At 41.5% G+C, this 23,445-nt stretch overlaps 1 protein-coding gene across 6 annotated transcripts in view; it reads right to left on the bottom strand.

Moving 5' to 3' along the window:
• Positions 1-23,445, bottom strand: part of PHACTR2 (phosphatase and actin regulator 2) — a 209,135-nt gene that overhangs the window by 77,462 nt on the left and 108,228 nt on the right. The window contains exon 1 of one of the 6 annotated variants that reach the window (XM_075064013.1): positions 10,755-10,812. The exons of the other annotated variants lie outside the window; for them this stretch is intronic. The gene's annotated coding sequence lies outside the window, so the exon portion shown is untranslated. Of the gene's footprint in view, positions 1-10,754; positions 10,813-23,445 lie in introns of those variants that run through there. 6 annotated transcript variants of the gene reach the window in all.

Below are 23,445 nucleotides of genomic sequence, written 5' to 3'. Positions count from 1 at the left end.
CCTCAGGGGCTGCCCAAACTTATACCTCAGCTCTAACGGCCCCTATAGGCTGCTCCAACAGCCAGGAAGTGCCAAGGTGTAGAAATGCTCTGACCACACTCCATCCTAGGTACGCCTCCTATGCTGGGTAACACTGAGCCAGCTATGCCGTTTGTGCAACTCATCTTTAATATCTGCTGCTGGGATGAGGTTTGTTGTTTTTTTTCCCTAACTGCTAACACTACAAAACCAAAATATCTTTTTACTTGTAAATTGAACCAATTTTATTTGGAATAATTTAGGGAAATATGGAACAGCCCCATGCCATATTTACAGTCACTGTTTAGAACAGAGCCACCTTTTAGCAGTTAACTGAAAATTCCTTGGTTATAGTCTGCTTTTAGTAACTTGAGTTATTCCTTACTAAAAAGGAATATAAAACAAGAGTAACAAAGTAGCTAACAACAATAAACAGTGTATACAAAGCATTTTTTCTACAAAAAAAAGGCTATTGAACTTGCATAGTCATAGCTTTTAATAATCCTCATCTTCTCCACCTAAAATAGCAATTCCACATTAATACAAACGGAACTTTGAGTTACATGGCTAACATCAATGCATGTTTGGATGTCATTTTAATTAAATCCCACAGAGACACTGCATTACCAAGAGAATAGTAAGCAAAACTTATAGTACACAAATATACAGAGATTTCATTATGCATATATATATTGAGCTACAGGAGCAAAACATATCTATAGAGACTGTACTATGATGTCAAATTACAATTACATCAGTAATAGTCTAGTAAAGGATAAGATTGGGAATCAGACCTTCTGAATTCTTTTTCTGGTTATGCCACTGACTCTAATCATGGACAAGTCAGTTAAGCCATTTCTGCCACAATTTGTCCATCTGCAAAATGGGGATAAGAGTTACATAGATCACAAAATCATTGTGAGCCGTAGTTAATTAATAAGAAGGATTTTGAGATTCTGAAGTGAAAACACTTAATGCTAATAATACTTAGCATTTATATGGTGCTTTACAAAGCATTTACTAAACTAATGAATGTGTGTGGTAGGGAAGTCTTAATTAATTATTATTATTAATAGCAATACAAACACTAACGCTAAGACTTCAGCCCACAAAAACGAAGTAATTCTGAATAAAGGCTGCTACAGCACCTTGAAGTTTGCCCCGTTTGTTTAAGCATTATTGCAGAAACGCAGCTTGCTGGAACCCTTCATATATGGATTGGATTCATATGGTCATTCTTGGTCCCACTCTATTAGACTCATACTGCTCTGTTAGGTCAACCGCTGTCAAAGAATTCATTTAAAAAATGTGGGTTAAGAATGACAATGCACATAAATAGTTGGTGCATTCCCTGTGAACACCACATATGAAATATCATCCATGGATGGTGTGATGGGCGTGCACCCAACACTGTTCTTGCAAGAGCTGAATTAAGCCAGGTGGACCCAATCAGCTAATTAGGCTGCAAACAGGAACTTTAGGCTGGAAGCAGATAATTAGAGCGAGGCTCACCTATAAAGCCAGGTAGTGGGCTCCAGACAGGACTGCTAGGAAAGGCTGCAGGAAGGCAGGCAGCGGCCACACCCTGGGAAGAGGGTTCTTTGAGCTGGTGCACTCAGAGAGAAGGGGAACCAGAGCTGTAGGAAGCAGTCTAGGGAAGATGCAGTGAAGGCTGATAGAGAAAAGCTAAGAACTGCAGAGCTGAGGGTCCCTGGACTGGAACCCAGAGAAGAGGCTGGGCCCAAGTTTCCCTACCAGCTACTGAGGGTGTGGCATGGAGCTGAGGCAGTGAATGGGAAGACTGCCTAGGGCCGATGATAGACTGTATCCTGGAAACGGGATCACTGAGTGACCTAGTATCTAGCTGAATGACCTATCAATTCAGTGGAGTGAACTTTTTTCTTTTTATTTTTTTTTTTTTTTTAAAACCGATGATCACAGTCACTACCATGTCTAACCATAAAGGGTTGAGAAAAGCAGGGGAGGATGTGCCAGCCTGAAATCAGACTTACTTTATTTTTGTGGATTTATGTTTTAGTATTTTGTGTATTTGTTATTTATCAACCAGTCTGCTAGAAATCCAGTTTTGAATGTAGTTCTCTCTAGCTCTCTCTTCCTCTGATCTCACCCTCTCTCCCCAAAAGGATATGCTACAAAAGACATACTGGTCTACTGAGACCTCAAATACTCTTTTGAAGATGTTGTGACTTCACATACAGCCTTGCTAGAGGGTGCCAGAGTTTGAAGTCATGGTCTCTAACCCAGCAGAATCAAAATGTTTATGCAGCTGCATGTTATCCCAATTCATCGACAAGAACAATAACTCCTGGACTTGGTACAAAGTAAATGAAGCTGCTTGTTTCTACAGCTTATTGGAAAATCCTTTTAAACAGTAAAATGTTTGAGCCGCTGGTTAAAAAGTCACTTTTGAGATTATCAATGTGATTTTAAATAAAACTCTCAAATTCTAGAACATCAATTCTTCCTGAAGGAAAAACAGACTGAAAGATAGATTTTTTTTCCTTGTTGTTTTCTTACTTGGGAAGAAAAAGAATGCAACTAATCCCCAATAGATAAACTGACAAATGCGAGAGCTGTAATGCACCTCTGAGCAACCCAATCAATTGGCATTGTATGCATTTGCCTTGCCATAGATCTGGTGTTTTAACTTTGGGAAACTATCATGATGTAATTGATTTGATTGCATTTTAATTAAATGGAAGGGAACAACTAAAGTTTTAATGTGGGTGGCTGAATGGTAGTTTCCATACCAGGCTGCCAGTGCTGCAAGATGTTAATTAGACCTCCTGCTAGCAATGTGCTCAACAAGGGGGGGTAGTGGCTACCTCAGATGAATTCTGATTGCTGTCTTAAAATAACCAAACTGGGTAGTGGATATATTCCCTTGGGATAGCCACAGCTAGAACCGAGCACAGCCCACCTGAATGTCACCATCTTGCCACAGGGACAAAACTGCACACTGGTCAGGTTGTCAGCGTGATGGTCCTGCAACGCACAAGTTCAGAAAGGGTTTTACATGGCCGATTCACGCCTCTCCACCCCATGAGAAGCAAAGTGAAATCTTGCTGCAGTAAGTCCAACTCCTAATGGAAGAGGCAAATTTGTCAAGGTTTTCTAAACCACCAAACAAAAAGCCAAATTCTGCTCCCTGATGAGCAACTGCATAGGGCTGCAAAGTACTCTTAGTAATGCACATGTGCTTCACAAGCACTTAGCAAGGATCTACTGGAATTCTATGCTTCCTTGACAGTGCTACTACAAATATGGCCTCTATGCTCTTATTCAGACATCTCATAAAAAGTTATAGTATCCAAATAGGTGGGCAGGGTATATTACAGACATGATTTACACTATCCTCATATCCCCTAGGTCTCAGGAGTATGTAACAGAAACACACTTCCTGGCTCTTTTGACAACAAAATGTTATGTACAGCCACAACAGATGCCTTTCACAGCTGTACAGGGCATGAGCATCCACAGAGCCACATGTCTTAGGTGTGAATATAACCTGAATGATGGTTCCGTCTTTCACATGCACTTGCTACCATTTTCTCTCTCTATCTCTTACTCCCTCCCACTCCTAAAGCATAATTTTTCTCACTATCTTCAAGCATGTCCTTACAATTAGTGTTAGAAAAACCAGGAACCCTTCGGTGATATGGTGGGGAGGCCTCTTCCTGGCTGCCCAAGAAGCAAGAAGTTAACTTCAGCTCAGTTTCCCACTACTCTGCACAGGTGCCTAGGGGAAGATAGAATGATGAATGTTCCAGTGGTTTGGGTGTCAGCCTGGGACATGGAACCCTCAGCTCCAATTCCCTGCTCTGCCAGAATTCCTCTGTGACCTGCAGTAAGTCACTGAGGGGTTGTCTTCACTGACAAGTTAACTTAGTTTTGTCCCTAACTCTAGTCCTGCCCCCACACAAACTCCTAACTCGCATGTGGTGATGCTTTTAACGTGAGCTACCTGGGTGTAGGCTACCGCGTGAGTTATTAGCAGCTGACAAGTAGTGCTATACGTAATGTCACTAACAGAATCACTCTGTCAGCCCAACTGTAATTTCACAATGTAGTTGGGCTCATGTGAGCTCAGTTCATTTGAGTGTAGATACTTCAAATTACCTTTGCAATGAAGAGCTATGCTGAGTCTCTGTGCCTCTGTTTCTCATCTGTAAGATGGGGACAGCAGCACTTCCCTACCTCACAGGTGTTGTGAAGGTAGATATATTAAAGATTATGAGGCACTCTGAGACCGTAGTAATGGGGTCTATATAAGTATCATAGATAATGAACCTGGGCTGGAGAATGCAGAGGACATTGCATAAGAGCTACTGAACTGGCTTGGAAGACAGCAGTAAGGACGGCGGTGTAGTGAGCCAGACTGGGATTTTTCCTATTATGTTTCCAGGCAATAAAAGACCAGTCTGTCTTGTCCTTTTGTAAATACTTCATCCTGAAACCCTCAGGAAGGAAAAAAACCATGAGGAAGGATGCAGGAAGTCAGATACATTGTTTTGTTTCGTCTGTCCCCACAGCTGATTTCCACATTCAGTGCACCCTGCAGTATGTTGCTGGTGGTGCTCATGAAGGCATCCTGACTGATGACATTGTTTAAATTGAAAAATAATGAGCATACAAAGAAACAGATGTGACAAGGAAAACCCTGAGCACCTTACTCAGACTTGTACTTAGTCCTTGAACAGGCAAACCCACACTGAGATCAGCATGAGTTTGCCTAGGACTGAATACAATGCACCTCGAGATTTGGCTTCATAGTTGTAGCACTCACACATACCAACCTATCACAGACTAGTTATTCGCATTCTGGAACCATCTCGTCTTCATTAGAAGCATCAGATTGTCCTACAGCCTCATCACTTACTCCCTCTTCAACCAACTGTTCAACTTCTGTCCTTTTTGGCTTCTTTCATAAGGAATGATTAAGAGCTTATTGTTCCCAGAATACAGACATTAGAACCCAATTTGGATGAAAATTAATAATTCCCACTTATTACTTGCTCTCTGATTGGAACCCAGTTGGCTCAGATCGCAGAAGAGTAAAGTTAGGCTCACAATAAACTGTATACTTTCCTTTCCTCCCTCCAATGATTTGTTTAAAAAAAGCAGATGGAAAGCTTCCAGACAGTAAACTTTTCCAGATGTAATAAACGTCAAGATAGATCCTAAATTTGACCTAAAAAACTACACCAAGCAAGCAACCAACCAACCAAACCATCCGTAGTAAGGAGAAAGGAGGATGGAAAGAAAAGAAAAAAAAATTGCTGCACACATGAAATCACAACCCAACTGCTTTGTTTAACTGAAGGCTGAAAGTTATTGTACATCATGTCAGTATATCAGGAAATAAATCTCCTCACCCTGAAGCACAGTGATAAAAGTTTTCTAATGTATTGGTGGTGGGACAAAAAGAGAAAAATATTAGAGAATTTTGTGATCAGCCTAAAAATAAATTTAATTTTACTTATTCTGTTGAATTTTATAGCGATATATTTCAATGCCACATCTGAGAACAAATACTGCAAAACCAGAAATGTTTCCTTAAATTGATATTTCTTGGTTTATTCCAAGATGAGGGAAAAATCAGTGATGATTAGTTTATGGAAAATATATTTAGCAACTGGCAAGTGACAGAAATTCTCATCAGAGACTGAACAGGAGTGTGAAAATAATTTGAAGTAAGTATGTGGCCACCCTACTTTTGTGCTAAAATAAACAGGAACCAAAACCAAACAGTTCTGGAGTAAATGAAACATGTTTCACACATGATAAAATGAGACCAAGTCAAGTGTATCACATGGAAGCCTCTGGACCCATTCCCATTTCTCAAGCTAGTTCCAAAGTTACCTTCCAGCTGCACAAAATACAGTGGAAACCCTTCAATGGCCTGTCAAAACATCTAGCTCTAAAGTTAGGAAAGATAACAGAGAGCTGAGCCCCTCAAACTGGGTTGGTCTTCCAAGAGAAAACACATAAGAGATACACTATGTAATTTGCCTAAATTAGGACTTCCTATCCCCTGTAGTTCACAGAAACCTGAAAAGGTAACCTAAGAAACACAATATTCAGAAATTAGTTTAAAAAATATTGAAACGAGTAAGTCAAGTGAGCACCTCCTAGCAACACAGCGCAGGTGCTGCTCACGGTAATTCCAAAATGCCAGGTCCTTCCTGAGTGCCAGGGTCCTAAACCTCCAAATACAAGATTTTCAAAAGAGCCAGATTATCCAATGCTCAACACCCACATTTGGGTCCAGATTTCCGAGAGCTAAACTCCCATTTAGGCACCTAAATAGTGATGATATAGTTTCACCATATAGCGATAACTCTTTCAATTCCATTAGTATCTCTAGAGGATATTAAACTGCACTACTAAAGTCAGACATTTTAAAATCAGCAGGTACAGATAACGTGCATCCAAGGGTGTTAAAAGAGCTGGCTGAGGAGCTCATTGGACCATTAATATTGATTTTCAATAGGCCTTACAGCACTGAAACTGAAAGAAAGTGAATATTGTACTGATTTTTTAAACAAGGTGACCTGGATAATAGGCCTGTCAGCCTGACACCAATCCTAAGTAAGATAATGGAGCAGCTGATACTGGACTCAATTAGTAAAGAATTAAAGGAGGGTAATGTAATTAATGTGAATCAAGATGGGTTTATGGAAAATAGATCTTGTCATACTAACTTGATATCTTATTTTGATGAGATTAGAAGTTTGGTCGATAAAGGTAACAGTGTTGACATAGCTACTCAGACTTCTCTACAGCATTAGACTTGGTACCATAAAAATTCAATGATATAAAATTAACGTAGCACACATGAAATAGATTAAAAAGTGGCTAACTATAGGTCTCAAAATGTAATAGTAAAGGGGGCCCTAGCACCTCCAGTCAGGGATGCCCTGGGGACACATATGTGCTCGTCGAAGTACGTTATCCCATCCCACATGGACTGTCCCCCTTGGGCAAGTGGGTCTTTTTTTGAGGCAGATCAGATAAAGGAGAGCAGGTCTCACTGAACTGTGGCATTAGCAAAGTTACCAGGCTCGAGGAGGTAGGGGGGCTTGGAAGCCGATTCTTCGCTTGCCCGGTAGTATTCCCCCTTCCACAATAGAGCATAGGACTTTTCCATTTTGCTTTCCTGGGTAGTCGGTAATTGTGAAATTGAATGAAGAAAAGAACAGGGCCCACCTTAGCTGTCTCTGGTTCAATGCTCAGGTCTTGCAAAAATACTTAAAATAGTCTTCAGATGCTGCTTTTACAGCAAGAGGCTCCTTGTCCAGTATTTCGTAGTTCATCTCTGTGGGGATAAAGTTTTTGAGAATAGAATGTGCAAGGGTGCAGAACGGACTGGGGTCCAAGTCACTGTGATAGTACTGTCCCTGTGGCCACATTGGATGCATCTGCAGCCACTGTGAAGGGATGAGTCAGGTCAAAGTGTGCCAGGATTGGGGATGTGGTGAAGGCAGCCTTTAGCTAATCAAAAGCAAGCTAGGCTTCAGATGACCAAGTGAATGACATGGTTTTGAGGTGGAGGGAAGTTGGGTGGGTTATGAGTTGGGTGATGAAGCTCCTATAAAAATTTGTAAAATACAGGAAGTGCTGAACTTTTCACGCACCACTGGAGTGCTATCCAGTTGCAGATGGCTTACACCTTCTGTGGATCATCTGGATTCCCTCCAGGGAGATGATGCACCCAAAAGATTCAATGGTGGTCTGGTCAAAAGTGCACTTTTCCAGTTTGGAATACAAACCATGCTTCCCTAACCTGTCCAAGACAGACCGAACATGCTGGTAATGCTGCTCCAAGATTTTGGAAAATACCAGTATATCATTGAGGTAGATGATCTTGTACTGGTCCAGGATATCCCTGAACACATCATTTATGAAATGCTGAAATGTTGCAGGGACATTAGTTAAGCTAAATGGCATTAGCAAGTATTTGACATTTCCATATCATGTACGAAAAGTGGTCAGGCCACCTCCTCTTTCCTCCTCATGCAGCACAGAGTCAATGCATAGGGTGAGGTCAATAACAGTGCCTAGATAGGTGGAGTTTTCAACATGGGCTAGCTTGTCTTTTATGTCATCACTGAGTCTCCACCAGAACTGGTGAAATTGGGCTGCTTCATTTCATTCAACATCAGCCATGAGCTGTCAGAAATGGGCAGCATAGGAGGCAGCTGGTCCTTACCCCTGGCAAAACTTTCCAAAGGGCAGCCTCTGCAGAGCAGACACAATGTGGGTCATCAAAGACGGTTGCAAAGGCTTTCAGGAAGGCTTCCCAGTCAGAGAGTTCTGGGCTGTTCTGCTTCAACTGGGGGAGGCCCAAACAAGCACTTCACCAGAGAGCAGGCTGACAACAAGCCCTACCTGAGTCTGGCCTGTGGGGTACAGTTCACGGCAGAGCATGAAGAGCAGCCCCGGACTTTCCAATGATCTCCACTGAACCATTTGGGCAGTGGCACAGTGAGAGGTGGTTCTGCCTATGATTGTACAAACTGCTTCTGTAGGGTCTATGCTTTAGCAATGAGCTGTACCACTTGAGCCTACAGCGGGGCTAGTTGCTTGTACAGAGTCCATGCTTTGAGTGCAGACTGCACAGCATGGTCTGTAGCGTGGGGTTCTTTGCCTGCAGATGAGTGACTTGGTCCTGAGGGTCCTGGACTGTCGGGGAGCTGCTGGTTGGAGGGCAGCCAGCTCCTTCCACTGTCTGTGGAAGGGTTTGATAGATGCAGGGGAGGGGTGGGGAACGGGACCCAGAGGTGGTCTGAGAAAACTGTCATAACGGTGACAGAGGCGGTCAGACATAGTGGTCAGAGAAGGAGTCAGGCCGAGTCAAGTACCAAGGTCAGAGGGCAAACCAAGTGTCAGGTGTGAGGAGACAGGCAGGGTCAGGCACCAGTTGCAGACAGCAATCCAAGAGCAAAGCCAAGGACAAACCAGGATCAGAAGCCAGAGTCGAGGGTCTATCACGAGTAGGGTCTGAAGCAGAGACAGGCAGGCAGTCTGTGTTGTTGCTCAGACAGCTTCCCATCATGACTTCCTACTCTAAGTACTGGAACCAGCCAATCAGTGGGTTGTGAGGGGCTGCCACTCAGGTCCTGCTTGGCGGTACTTCCTTCCAAGTCTAGCCTCACATGGTCAGACTAAGCCTTCAGTGGCAATGTGGTGGTATCAGCAACACAGAACTCCCAGGTTCCAGCCCTGAAGGTTTTTATACGTCTAGTGATAGGCTTAAAGAGTTCAATCTATTTTGAGACGGATAACAGATAACTTAAAGTTATAAGTATCTACATGGGGAACAAATATTTAATAATGGGCTCTGCAATCTAGCAGAGAAAGGCATAGCACAATCCAGTCGCTGAGTTGAAGCTTGACAAATTCAGATATAAATTTTTAACAGAGAGGATAGTCAACCATAGAAACAGTTTGCCAAGGTTGTGGTGAATTCTCCATCACTGGCCATTTTAAAATCAAGATTGGATGTTTTTCTAAATGAGATCCGCTCTAGGAACTATTCTGGGGAAATTCTAAGGCCTGTGTTATACAGGAAGTCTGACCAGATCTGCCCTTCTGGCTTTGGAATCTATAAGGTCCAAGATTGTCCATAGTGTGCAGCTCCCAGCAGCTCCTGCTGTGACACTGTGGGCCATACTTTCAAAAGAGTTCCGTACCAATGCGCTGAGCTATTTGAAAAATCTGGTCCCAAATGTTTTGTCTCCTGCCTGTTTCTTAATGCTATAAGAACAGGATAATTCATCCAAAGAGAAAAAAAAGAGGAAGAAAAATGCATGGAAAGAATTGGTATAACCCCCCCCCCACACACTTCTTCTAGAAGGAATAAGAGACACAATAAAAGCTCATATATAGTCATCTTTCACATGAAAGAAGGGAATATAAGATGACTGTTGGTTATGAAAGCAGGACTGCAAGAGGGAAGAGGAGAGACATCTCCAACAGCTCAACACGTGATGTTTGATGCCTCCTCCTCAGCAGACTAATGCATATGTGCAAGTCTTGGGTTGAACGGGTATAGAGTAGCATAGCATGCTGGCCCGTCTCTGTTATCTTGTTCCCTGGAATCTCATCTTTCATATAAAAACAAAAGTGTAAGTTTCTAGGTGCTATAGTTGCAAAGAAAGCCACTGTGATGTTCCCCTGGGGTTATCTGGACTGGTGATCTGCTAGGTCACTCCAGTCCTGAACTCTGGGAGCCAGTCTTACCCTGCTCTGCTGTGAGAACCCCCACTCCTGGGCTGTTCCCGCATAGCCTCTGTCATGTAAGTTGCTCCCAGATATGTGAGTGAGCACTTTTGGCCAGCTGCTGCTTGGATTGTGCAACAGAATGACACTAGCCAATATCTCTGGTTCCAGACACAGCACTAGGAACCTCCATCTTGAGGTGTCCAGCTATGCCCACTGGACACTGCAAGCTTATATGAGTTTGTCATTTTAACACAGAAATTGATATGTACCAGACTTGTTATCCCAAGGGGAGTCTCTGACATGCTTCAAACCAAACACACTGCTTCAGGTAGAAGAAAAAAACAAATTTATTAACTACAAAGATAGATTTTAAGTGATTATAAGTCAGAGCACAAGAAGTCAGATTTGGTCAAATGAAATAAAAGCAAAATGCATTCTGAGCTGATCCTAACACTTTCAGTGCCCTTACAAACTTAGATGCTTCTCACCATAGGCTGGCTAGTTGCCATTCAGCCAGGCTCTCCTCTTTGATCAGTGCTTCAGTCGCTTGGTGGTGGTGTCTGTAGATGAAGGTGGTAGAGAGTCAAAGAGCACCGTAGGTAATGAACGAACCAACCTCAAACCAGACCGTCTGAACTGAGGGTGTGTTATCATAAAGATACTTGCAAACACCCATCTTACATGCTAGAGGCTGTGTGTGAACAGCCCAGGAGTGGGGGTTCTCACAGTAGAGTAGGGTAAGGCTGGTTCCCAGAGTCGAGGACTGGAGCGACCTAGCAGATCACAGCCTCAAAATGTGAACTGATTATAACTGATGAAGAGATGTCTGGGTATGTATTCACTGCAGCGTTAACCTTGGCTCATACTGAGGTGTTGCCCCTAACCCCCTCGTCTGCACACAAAAATCCCTCACCAAGTGTGATGGAACTTTCAACCCAGGCTAGGTGGCCTATCCCAGGGCTGTAGGCTAGAACGTACGTGGTGCTTTCTCTCAGGTGGTAATCCACCCAATTTGCAGTGAAGGCCTAGGCTAAATCACTCAAGTGCTGATAGTCCTCCACTGCCTTGCCAGAATTCTCTCCCATCCATCTAGAAAGCCAGACAAGTAGAGCCCTGCAAATCCATGGATATCCGCTTTAAATCTGCAGATATCTGCATCCACAAATGTGGTTGTATTGTTTACCATCGTTTTGGATCGGATGCAGATCCTAATTTTTGTATATGCACGAGGCCCTAACAGCGAGATAGGATGCTGGTGTGGGTGCAAATGTGGATACATATAAAAGGTGGAGTGTGGATCACTGGTTGGATACAAGTTAATTATTGTGGATGTGGATCAGATGCAGATACAAATTTTTGTATCTGCACAGGGTTCTACAGGCACGTTCTTCCACAATTCACTGGGAAAGAATCATACTGGAGCACTAAGAACCATGGGATGTGCCCCCAGCTGGTTGAGTGATGCACCAGTGAGGATACAGTAACTCGAGTGTGGCTTTGCTGTATGAACCCTCACACCCATGCTAGGCTAACCCACGTACTGATCACTTGTATTGACTCTGCAGTGAAGACATATCCTCTGTGTGAGTGTGTGGAGAACCTCAAACAGTAGCTCTGATAGTGTGAGCTGCCCCAGACGTCTCAGGCAGGTGTTAAATCAGATGCCCAGTGATGATCATTTAAAACTTTAACATTGTTAACTATTTTATTCTTCATGTAAAAATGAAGCTCCCCACCCTTCCCAAATTCAACTCCTGGTCACCAAAATCCCATAGTAAAATTATGCATGGGGGGGGATATTATTGTATTATTATAATACCTTAAAGTATAACTGAATCCCTTCGAAAATTGCATATTGGTGACTCACAAAGGTGGAGTTATTTTGTGGGTGGTGCCTGGGAGACATTTTTCCAAGTATGACCTCTCTGCATGCTGTGATTAGAGCTCTAAATCCATAGATGTAAACAGAATATTTACATACAAAAACCTAAGATAAACTTGGTATCAGTCGTGTTGTTACAATCCCTATTACAGAACTGTCTGGAGATTGCAGTGCTGCATTTTTAAAAGTGATATTTCCTATATTCTCACAGTTTTGTCATCTATGTTCAAAACTACATAGTACAAAGGAAGTTGCATTTTGCTGCAGTTATTCAAATGTGAGTAAGTCAAACCTGATGCAAAAGGTTTCATGTTGTGACCCAGTTGGCCACAAAAACCTAATGGAGAGGTCCAGGGGAGGTTTAAATCTCACTGGTAAATTTCTGAGCTTTGTTACTGCAAATGGTTATGGAGCTTATTAGCTCTGCACTCATAAAAAGGACTATGTTTAATTTAGTTTAGTTCTTTAACTCCCTTGAAAATGTCTACCCAAGATCCTACCTTGGGTAAACGGTAAAGTTTGAACATGATCACAACAAATTTATCAGTTATTAATCACAACTCTTCTTGGTCTAAATCCCAATTTGTCAATACCAGGCGCATTTTCTAAAGCAATACAGTTTAAGATCATGTTTTTCTCCACAGTAATATCAGGATCCTGGGTAAAACCAAATCACTTATTTGCTGTGAGGAAATCCACGCCAACAAGTTGAAGATGGCTTTTATTCAGTATCATGTTTCATTGCTCTCATCATCCTTAGCTGCATGGCAAACAGCTATTGTATTTACTGTATCTAGCTCTTCATTAAGGAAAGGGGGAGAAATTGCATACAGGATGAAACATTCTTCAACCCAGCTGCTTCTCCTACTCTAAGCACACATAAAAATGCAGCTCGTGAAGGGATTCAGTTCTACTTTAAAGGATTATAATTAAAAGTTTAATGTGCTTTTATTTATACATAATAACGCAATAATAATTCCATCAAGGGATTCTGGTGACATCATGAACCATGAGCACAAAGCTCCAGGTGGAATTATAGCTCTGCTTTATGCTGATTTGAGGAGTGCATTAATGTGATATGGTTTAGGTTTTTAATTTTGCTATGGAGCTGGTGGTTATGAAAGTGGGGCGCTAACAACTAACACAACCAACATTGGCTAAAATATATTGCAAAGCAGCAACTGCACAAGCTTCCTCCACACAGCTATCAGTGCATCTCGATCTGTCCTCCAGTACTTTCTGTTCTTCCACTTCAGGTTGCCCATCCTGCCAATTAGCATGGTAGCTTTATTATGTGGAGCACAAATGACAAGGCATTTGGAGATCTGAATCCACGTTCTTGTTTGGAAAATAGATGATGATCTTTAAACCCACTGTTATTTGGGTCATAAAGCAGGTTTTGAGTATAGATCCCCAAAGAAAAAAAGGCTAAAGGACTAACCACCTTGCCACCTTCTATCCCTATAATACAGCCTGAAAAATTCAATTTCTCTGTGCTCCTGGGGCAAGCACTATTTTGACATACGAGTAAAATGCCATTAGTTTTTTTACTGTCATCAAGTTAAGGGTAGACAGATAGGTTGGGTGCATGGGATGATACATTTCCATTACAATTTTGCAAGTGTCTTAAAAAACATGGTAAATACACAATATTTTCCTTATCTATATCTCTTAATCTCGCCACAGCCTTCAGCCAGTCTGTATTTCAGATTCCACCTTCCCCTCTAATCCCTACTTTTCTGGTTCTTCTCTATCTACCTGTTTAACAGTTTGATTTTTAAGACTATTTACATTCCTACAAGCCCATGTGATTTTCTTTACTGTATGCACTTTTCTGGCATGCTCTTTCATTCTGGCATTAACACTAACTAGGGTGACCAGACAGCAAATGTGAAAAATCGGGACGGAGGTGGGGAGTAATAGGAGCCTATAGAAGAAAAAGACCCAAAAATCGGGACTGTGCTTATAAAAATCAGGATATCTGGTCACCCTAACACTAAGTAATAAGAATGTATTCCTTTTTATTTAACATATTGATGTGGGCTTTAGACTAAAATAAAATCTAATTATGTACTTTTCTTTAACATTTTAAAAGTTAATTTAGTGCTTCTGTTAGCCTAGTGCTGGATTGGCAGCCCTTGCAATCCAAGATAGCTACCCATTGAAGCAACGCAATATAAACAGCTCATCTTCCTCCAGTAACGTAGCCCTAATGTGTTTCTCTCCTATCTGGGAGCCCACCTCTTGCAGAAAGTCACCATGTATATTCAGTCAGAGACCACTCACTCACTCCAATATAGACCACTGAATGGCCATCAGATGGTAACTTTTGGTCATTATCAACCTGGGCCAGATTCAACCCTGGCAATCTAGAGGTCACTGTATCCCACTGGCAATCTCTTGGAAACCATTTCAGTCCTCCACCAAGTTTATTCAAATAAGTTCTAAATGATAGTAAGTTTTACATATGTTTACACAAAAAATAAGGATCTTCTTAACAGACTTCAATAATCATTTAAAACCTACTTTGGCCAAACTATTATTGCCAATCTCATGATTTTATTGAAAGTGTCATGATATTTGATGTTCTTCTTAAAGCTCTAAATCCTGGAGTCATGCGAATACATTAAAATCCCAGCTTTAATTTAAAAAAATGAAAAGCAAGTTTCTAGCCCTCCTTGTTGTTAGATAACCTTGAAAGTGGAAACCCTAAAAGTTCAAAAGCCATTAGGCAAATCAAAAGAACTCCAAATGTATTATTTTAAAAATATCTCATGAATTTTAAGCCAATCGTCATTTTTAGGGCCTGACTCATGACTTCTGAATGCTTGAATTCTGCACTCGGCTGTAATAGGCTGCAGATTTTGTGGCAGCTTCAGTCAAGATAAAAATCGAAGGTTAGTTGAATTAAATATGCAAATGAATAAAACAATCACAACAACATTCACTGTTATTTTATAGTACAATTATGTATTAATTTTCTGTGTGCTGCAGAATCTTGCATTGAAAATGGATAGCTTCATTACAGAAGTTAGTAGGGAAGCTAGAGGTTCTGGCAGCTGGATACAATTGGGGTTCTGGGCACGCCATTCAAATAAACTGGGACATCTCTCACCTCTCAGAGCAATTATTTCAGGCTGTCTGAGGAATCAGGAAAACAAGACTTTGAATTAACACTCTATTAATATATGCAAGGTGCCACGATTCAGGCCTGCTAGCGGAAGCACCCAGCCTCTCAGCTATCACCTCTCCTGGGAGGAGACCCTTATCTCTCTCTCCTGACTAAGGGTTTTTCCAGGCTGCACAGTTCCTTGCCTATGCTGCGAGTTCACCAGCAAGACAGACTGCCTAAACAAGCCTACTTTGCTTTCTCCTCAGAGGCTATATGCAGTGTAATTGCCAGCTGTGATAAATTATCACAACAGCCCTTTCTACAGCACAGCACATTTTTTAAGGTGAAAGCATTACAGAGAAAACACATTAAAAACAATACAAGAATCCACCTCCATGCTTATAAGCTTACCAGAGATCACCCCAACTCCAACAAGGGCTCTGGCAAGTAACCCGTTTTTCAAACCCCCAAGGGGTTTTTCTATGGTAACTAGATCATAACAGCTGTTAGCTCAGAACAAGCACCCCCATGAATCTGTGAGTCCCTCCTTTATGCCTTTGGGCCTTTGATCTTGGGACTCTGTCTACTGATCACCTGTTCTCAATTTCCTTCTCAGGGTGTAGCTGGGTTCTTGCATAACCAGAGGGAACACATTTGCCTCTGGCTAGAGTTTACTTGGGAACCCCATTTCAACTTTATTTGCGCCTAGGGTGACCAGATAGCAAGTGTGAAAAATCAGGATAGGGGGTGAGGGGCCTCTATATAAGAAAAAGCCCCAAATATCAGGACTGTCCCTATAAAATCGGGACATCTGGTCACCCTTTTTGCACCAAAAGTTCATTCTTGTCTGGCATATTTAATTTTGTCCTTTGAAGCTCATAAAACTTCGTAGGCTTTACATTCAGTTGGGGATGGTCCTGCTTTGAGCAAGGGGTTGGACTAGATGACTTGCTGAGGTCTCTTCCAACCCTGATATTCTATGATTCTATCTCTGCCCCCTAGGGAAGTTACATTCAATCTCACAATAATACATAAAACTTTGAATTTACAACACAATCAACTCCAAAACTATTTAAACTTAATTCAATAAGATCTCCCAAAGATATTACAGGAAACTGCTGTTTCTGTCACACAAGGTTTACTTCGCCACCAAAAGGGTTAGAAATTTATTTAAGTGAAATTTACATTTTGGAGCACCATTCTGTGTCAAAGGGTTGATTCTGCAACAAAATCTATAGCAGCAGAATTGTAGAATTTGGATTTTTTTTCCCTTCTTTACCTTAGCTTACAGGCTAGTTAGTAGTAGAGTGATAGAACATGACTGAGGACAAAGAAAAGGTGTGAGAACAATATTATGTAGCTAATTCTTAGTTGAATATTTAGTTGTGTGTTTAAAAATACCTTAGTAAGGCTGTGATAATAAAAGATAGACACAAAAAGGCAGAATAGAGGGGTAGCCAACACCTAGAAGCAAGAGATCTCTGGGGCTCCTGTGCTGCTTCACAACAACCTTGTCAGGCCTTCCCTCAAGCTGACAGCATGGCTCCTCTAGGAGTCCTGTTGCCATTCATCAACTCCTTAAATCCTGATTAGATTTCTGACTTGGAAATGTGCAGACTGTGGAGATCAGCTACTCTCTGACTGCACTCCATTCCATCCCTTTCCCTCAAAAACAGTGTAGCGGAAATGCTGCAGGGGAGTCTGTCATAAATAGATAGCTAAGGGTTAATGTTTCTTTCACCTGTAAAGGGTTAACAAAGGGAACCAAACACCTGACCAGAGGACCAATCAGGAAACCGGATTTTTCAAAGCTCAGGGACGGAATGTTTGGGTCTGTGTCTTTTGTCTGGCTCTCAGCTATGAGAGGGGTCTTTCTATCTTCAAGCTTCTAATCTTCAGTTTTTCAAAGTTGTGTGAGTTACAAATGTAGAAAAAACAATAGGCAGTTATTGTTTTTTTTTGTATTTACATGTGTGTAGTTGCTGGAATGTTTAAATGTATCTCTTTTTGATAAGGCTGTTTATCATTCTTTCTTAATGAAATTGACCCTGTATTATGTCACCTTGATACAGGAGAAGTATTTTTATGTTCTGTTTTTCTTTTATATAACAGCTTTCTTGTTCGTAAGACCTGTTTGAGTTTTCTCTGTTAGCCTAAGGAACAAAGGGAGGGGGAATCTCTTTGTGTTAGCGTGACTAGGTTTTGAATCTGTGCAGCCTCAGAGGGAAGAGGAGGGGGGAAGTGTAAATTAGCCCTCTCTGTTTGTGTTTCAAGATTGAAGCCAGAAAAATTCTGGGGGTATAGGTAAAGACGGGTGAGAAGGAAGGTTGTTGATTCCCTTTGTTGTAGACTCAGGGCATCTGAGTCTTGGGGGTTCCCCAGGGAAGGTTTTGGGGAGACCAGAGTGAGCCAAACACTGGAAATTTTGGCTGGTGGCAGCGATATCAGATCTAAGCTGGTAATTAAGCTTAGAGGGTTCATGCTAGCTTCTCAGTTTATGAACGCTAAGGTTCAAATCTGAGTAGGAAGCTACGACAGAGTCTTTCTGCAGGAAGACAAAAAACCATGGAGACTGTGCATCATGGATGATCTTGACCCTCTGCTCATGGAAGCAGAAAGAAAACTATAGCCAGGTGTTAACAGTAACAAGTGAAATTTTGGGCTGTATTAATTTTGCAACATACAGCTTCTTTTCCAGCTGTTTCTAAGTGCTACCCTTATTATGTTATATTTAAAGCCCATCCAATACCACATTTCATACAGCATTGACTGACCAGAAATCTTCAAATAACCAACTACAATTTAATTCCCTCAAACACGTACCGAGAAAATATCTTTTCCAAAATTACCTTCAGGTAACTAATGATAAATGTATTCCATACCCGAAACTACATGGGCTGAACACAGCTGACGAGTAATTAGATTCTGATATAAAAGCATGTTTTGACATAAAAAAAGCTAACAATTATTTTTGAAAAGAACATTTACAAAACAGCTTATAAACGACTGCTTCTTTCCAGAGCTTTAAGGAGTGGTTGGTGACATTTTTAAAATGAAAAGGATTGAGGAAGGTGAAGTCACTGCTTTTGTAGCTTGGAAAATGTTTGTAATTTCTCAAACTTCTCTCCCATTCTTGCACACATTGCTCAACACACACATTCTGCATTTGAAAACACTGCGCTCAGGCTTCATTTCATTCCATCCCTAATGAGTGACAAACACAAGGAAATTATGGCAATTTGCACCACATGAACTGCCCCCAAAGACTGCAGTGTGCCATTCTATACCACCCCTTCATCACGCACAAAATCCTGCCTTACCCACACAGAACCCTGCAAACAACACCACGGTGAACAAACAGTTTCTAACCTGATTGCAATGTAACGCAACAATCCATTTTGTTATTGTAGAAAGGACAAAAGGGTAGCATTGTTTAATTATATTTGCTCCTTTCCAGAGAGTGCTTTCTTGAATTAAGATATTTCAGTGTAAAAAGGTTAGTGACCTGGAAAGCCAGAGGCCACAGTACAGTAAGACAGAAGTTGTTTTGTTTTGTTTTTTACTAAAGGTTATGTCTTATACTGGACGTAGAAGGTGTAATATCTAGCTTGGGTAGACATGGTGGTGCTAGCTACAGTGCTAAAAATTAGAGTGTAGCCGCAGCAGCAAGGGTGGTGGGACAGGCTTATCGCCTGACTACAATCCAGGGGTGAAAGTAATTTACCAGCATGCAGGGTGGCTGGGGTCCTGGGCAAGGTATAGGGGGGGAGGGCAGCTCTGAGCCCCCAGAAGGAGCAGGACCTCGGGCCAAAATCCCCCAGCCAGCCCTTCAGTGCTGCCTGGCTTGTGCTGCCTGGGGCTTCGGTGGCGATTTAAAGGGCCCGGGGCTCTGGCCACAGGCACGGTGGCAGAAGCAGCAGCCAGGAGCCCTGTGCCCTTTAAACCACCACTGAAGTCCTGGGGTAGCTGCCCCTCTTGCCCCCCTGCCTCATCAGTGGCCCAGCCGGTACACTCGGCACTTTCTTACCAGTACGCGACTGGACCAGACCGCCTTACTTTCACATCTGGTACAATCCCATCTGACAGCATGTCTACACTACAAACGTTGCCAATGCAAAATACAATGGGCGAAAGCAGCCACTGTTTACATGTCGTTTATGCGTGCGCATGCCTGGCTCCTTGAGTTGGCACTGCGGGTACTAGACAGGAGTGCTTGTGTTGATGCACAGTGCAGTGCATCATGGGGAGGTATCCCAGTGTGCAACTCACACCATCCAGGGCACTGTCTTTTGGGAAGTTCTGGCAATTTATGGTGGGGCAGAAACAAGTAGTGCAGGGGTGAGTGTGTGGTGAAGTTTCATGTCCACGTTTGTATGACTGGTCAGTAGCTGTGCTTGAACAGCCTCTCCTCTCCCCTGGCCAGCAGCTCCAGTATCTCCTGTCTATTTCAGGCCAGAGCACATCTGGAGCATTTAGCCAGCATAGTAAGCTAGGCAGTTGCCCACACCAATGAAGAGCTGATAGATGTACTCGCCAAGATGGACAATCAGGAAAAAGGCATTTCAAAAATTCACAGGGAAGGGGGACTTCTGGTCCCCATGACCCAGGGGCAGTGAAGTTCACAATTGTGACCAGAGCGGTCAATGTTCAGCATTGTGGGACAGCTGCTAGAGGACTGTTAGGGTTGAGATAGGTAACACAGTGTCTACCTTCGCTCTGCACTGACTGCCACACATCAACTTTGGCTCAGTGCCACTCAGGGAGGTGATGTTAATATGTTAGCGTAATGGAGAACTTACATCGGTAAGAGACAAATTTCAGGTAAAGACATATGCACAACTAGGTTGATGCAAGGTTGACCTAATTTTGCAGTGTAGACCAACTCTGGGACATGAACTCAGGCAGCTAGTGTGAGCAGCTGCCTGCATTGCCATGGTTACACTGCTATTTTTAGTGCACTAGCTTGATCAAAGCTAGCACTTGTACATCTACCCAATTACACCTCCAGCTGTATTGCAGATATACCCTCTGTGTAGTTGCACAAATGTAAACCTCTACTGTAGACAAACTGCAACAGTGCTACTTACTCCAGGTAAAAGAGCATCAAAACTTGCACACCATCCTTCAGTGAATAGTTCCTTGCTCTGGAAAAAACTATATTCAATTAAAACTGGTTATTAAGTCAAGGATTTATTTTTAAAGTAAAAAATTACTGTTTCAAATCATGATAGTAAAATAAAACTAAACAGCATAGTCCCAGTGGTGCCATCTCTTGAAAAGTTATTGTGAGTTTCAGGATATTAGGTGTTGTTTCAGCTCCTGAAGTCATGCTATTATGTGAGAATCTCAGTTTTCATTTAAAAAACATTTGTAGCCCTCATGGCTGCGAAGAAAAGCTGGAAAACGTGATTCCTAAAGGTTCAAAAAGCAGGAGGCAAAATTTTAAAAAAAAAGTTTCCAACTTTATACCTTAAAATCTCATGATTTGGGGGGCATAACTCGTGATTTTTGAATGCTTGGGGTTCACAGTATTCTAAACATGCAGTAACAATTCCATGGCCATATAAAACTTCACAATTATTAGCCAAGTCATTACCAGTGTGGCCACAAAGATATTGCAGTTGTCAGCAGGTCTAGAACTGAAGATCTTCTGGCGCCACGCGTTCCTTGAGCTAAGACGGATCTCCATAAGCTGCACTACTATTAAAACATGTATTGTAGATCAAGAGAGTAAAGAGAGCAAGGACCCAAACACTTGAGTTGGTCCACAATCTTCCACAGTATAACCGATCAGTGTTAGTCCACCTCTTACAGAAGTGCTTATTTTATTAATGTATTTTTGCTTCACTACATGGTGGTTCCATCTCCTAATCACATAGTTATTTGTATCTAAACTGGTTATTTTCATGGCACACGTACAGAGAAATGGAAGAAAAACATAACTACACTTTCTGGGAGGTTGCAATGTGACACTACTTTATTTCTCAGAACCTAGAACTCTAAGGGTATGTCTACACTACAGCTGCTACAGAGACTGCACTGCAGATGTGCTGCATTATAGATGCTTCCATATCGACGGAAGGGATTTTTCTGTCAATGTGGTCAATCCATCTCTCCAAGAGGCAGTAGGTAGGTTGGTGGAAGTATTCTTTCATCAACTAGTCACGTCTACTCTGGGGTTAGATCAAACTAACTATACTTTATATGCTGCAGAATTTTTCACAACCCTGAGCGATGTAGTGTAGACCAGGCCACCCACCCACAGCAGGCTGCTTATCTAAGGCAGAGATGCACAACACAATCCACCTTGCCCCAGTCTGGCTCTTTTCAGTCACCCAAGAAGACTCAGGTGACAAGGCTTCTCTCAGAGCCCCTTAGCTCTGGAAGCAGGACTAGGAAACCTTTTACAATTTAAGTGATTTCTTGTCATTTTTATCCAGTTTCAATACATCACATTGTTGTTGGTAAATTTTTAATTACAAACTCTTTTGAGCAGTGATTGTTTTTCCCTTATAAGTTCTGTACAGCACTGAATAGTGTTCTCTGCACTCAATCAATATTCATCAGCTAATACTTAGGTAGGACAGTAGAGTGGTACACATGTACAATCCACTCAATTACAATTAATGCCAGACACTTGGAGCCCACTCTGCTTTCAGTTACTCCTGTATTCAGCTGGTCAAATTTCAAAATATAAAAGGGAAATGTTTCAATTAAATTTTGGGAATTTTTATTCTGGTTTTTGATCAACAACAAAACTAGTTCAAATCTGGAATTCTGAAAATAAACACAAATGCATTTTTAAAAATGAATGATTTCCCCCCCCTTCCCCTCCCCCAAATAAATCTAATCTTTTGGAACTTTCCTGAAATCAACGGGCAGAATTTGTCCCATACTCTTTGTATTCAGTATAGTTGAGGGGGAAGAAAACCCGCAACACATCGGTGCTGAAGTTCACAATCTGAACTTTTCACTGCCTAATCAGCTCCATCACTACCATTAGCGTCCCTCTCTAACCTACACTCAGGCTGAGACAAACAGACTAATATTCAACTTTCTTTTCTTCTTTACTTTTTGTAAAATCAAAAAACTGCATGAAATTTAATTGTCTTATTTGTAACTTTTAAGGCATCATTGTACTAAAAGGGAGGTTTATAAAATGGGAAAATTTAAAAACAAAAACTCATGTTTTCTTATATCCGTTTAAAAAAGCATGTTAAATATTTTCCTGGAAATGCTAGAGAAAGTAACAGTAGCAGAGTTTTATTTACTAAACCTGTAAGTTTCATGATCAATATTCTAATATTGTCAAAAATTGGTAAATACTGTATCTGGAAAGAGAGAAACCTATACAAATGATACAAGTCAATAGCTATGACTCACTCAATGAAGGCTCTTAAACAAATCTAAATCTCCTCTTCAGTGGTTACAGCAACAACTGTGCAGTTTCCTTTTCCCATCTGTGACACGCATTAACAGAATGCTGGCTTCCTGGGGAAGCAGTAGGGTACAGAAAAACATAATTTAACATAAGGACTGTTTAGATGAGAACTTCTAGTTACACTAGTTGCTGTGAACTCCATATCCTACAAACTGGCTTTAAAGAAGGGCCTTACCCTTCAAGAAATACATTTACAAGCATATATAGGTTTATGAATAAGACTTGGCACATACTAAATATAAAGATCCAAATATGGATTTATATTTGAAACAGTTCAAGTTTCAGAATATAAACATCTGTTTGCCTCCTGTACACAGTTTAAATGACTGTAATATAATCTGATTTAAAATAATAATGCATTTAAAAAAATGTTTGTTTTTTTGGCAAGCATAATGTTACATTCTAACTATAGTGAAAACCATCTCAGAATGATATCAAAAGAAAGCTAAGTCACTTCCTGTGACCAGATACAATATCTGACTCATCTTCATTTTCTGGCCCTTCTCTCTGAAGGCCTTAGTTTTCTTTCAAGTCCACAACATGTATAGCACTTCCATAACAAGGTGTGGTTTGAATAGGCCAGTGGTTAATCCACTGGACTATGGCCCAGGAGACTTGTGTTTAGTTGTCATTTTGCTCTTGGCTCACTGTGTGACCTTGGGCAAGTCCTTTTAAGTGTTGCCATCTATCAGTTTCTTTGTATGTAAAACAGAAGACAACACTGACCCACTTTGTGAAGGGTTT

Source organism: Chelonoidis abingdonii, chromosome 3 (genome assembly GCF_003597395.2).
Source record: "Chelonoidis abingdonii isolate Lonesome George chromosome 3, CheloAbing_2.0, whole genome shotgun sequence".
Classification (NCBI taxonomy): Eukaryota; Metazoa; Chordata; order Testudines; family Testudinidae; genus Chelonoidis; species Chelonoidis abingdonii.
This window is presented reverse-complemented; position numbering and strand designations above follow the sequence as displayed.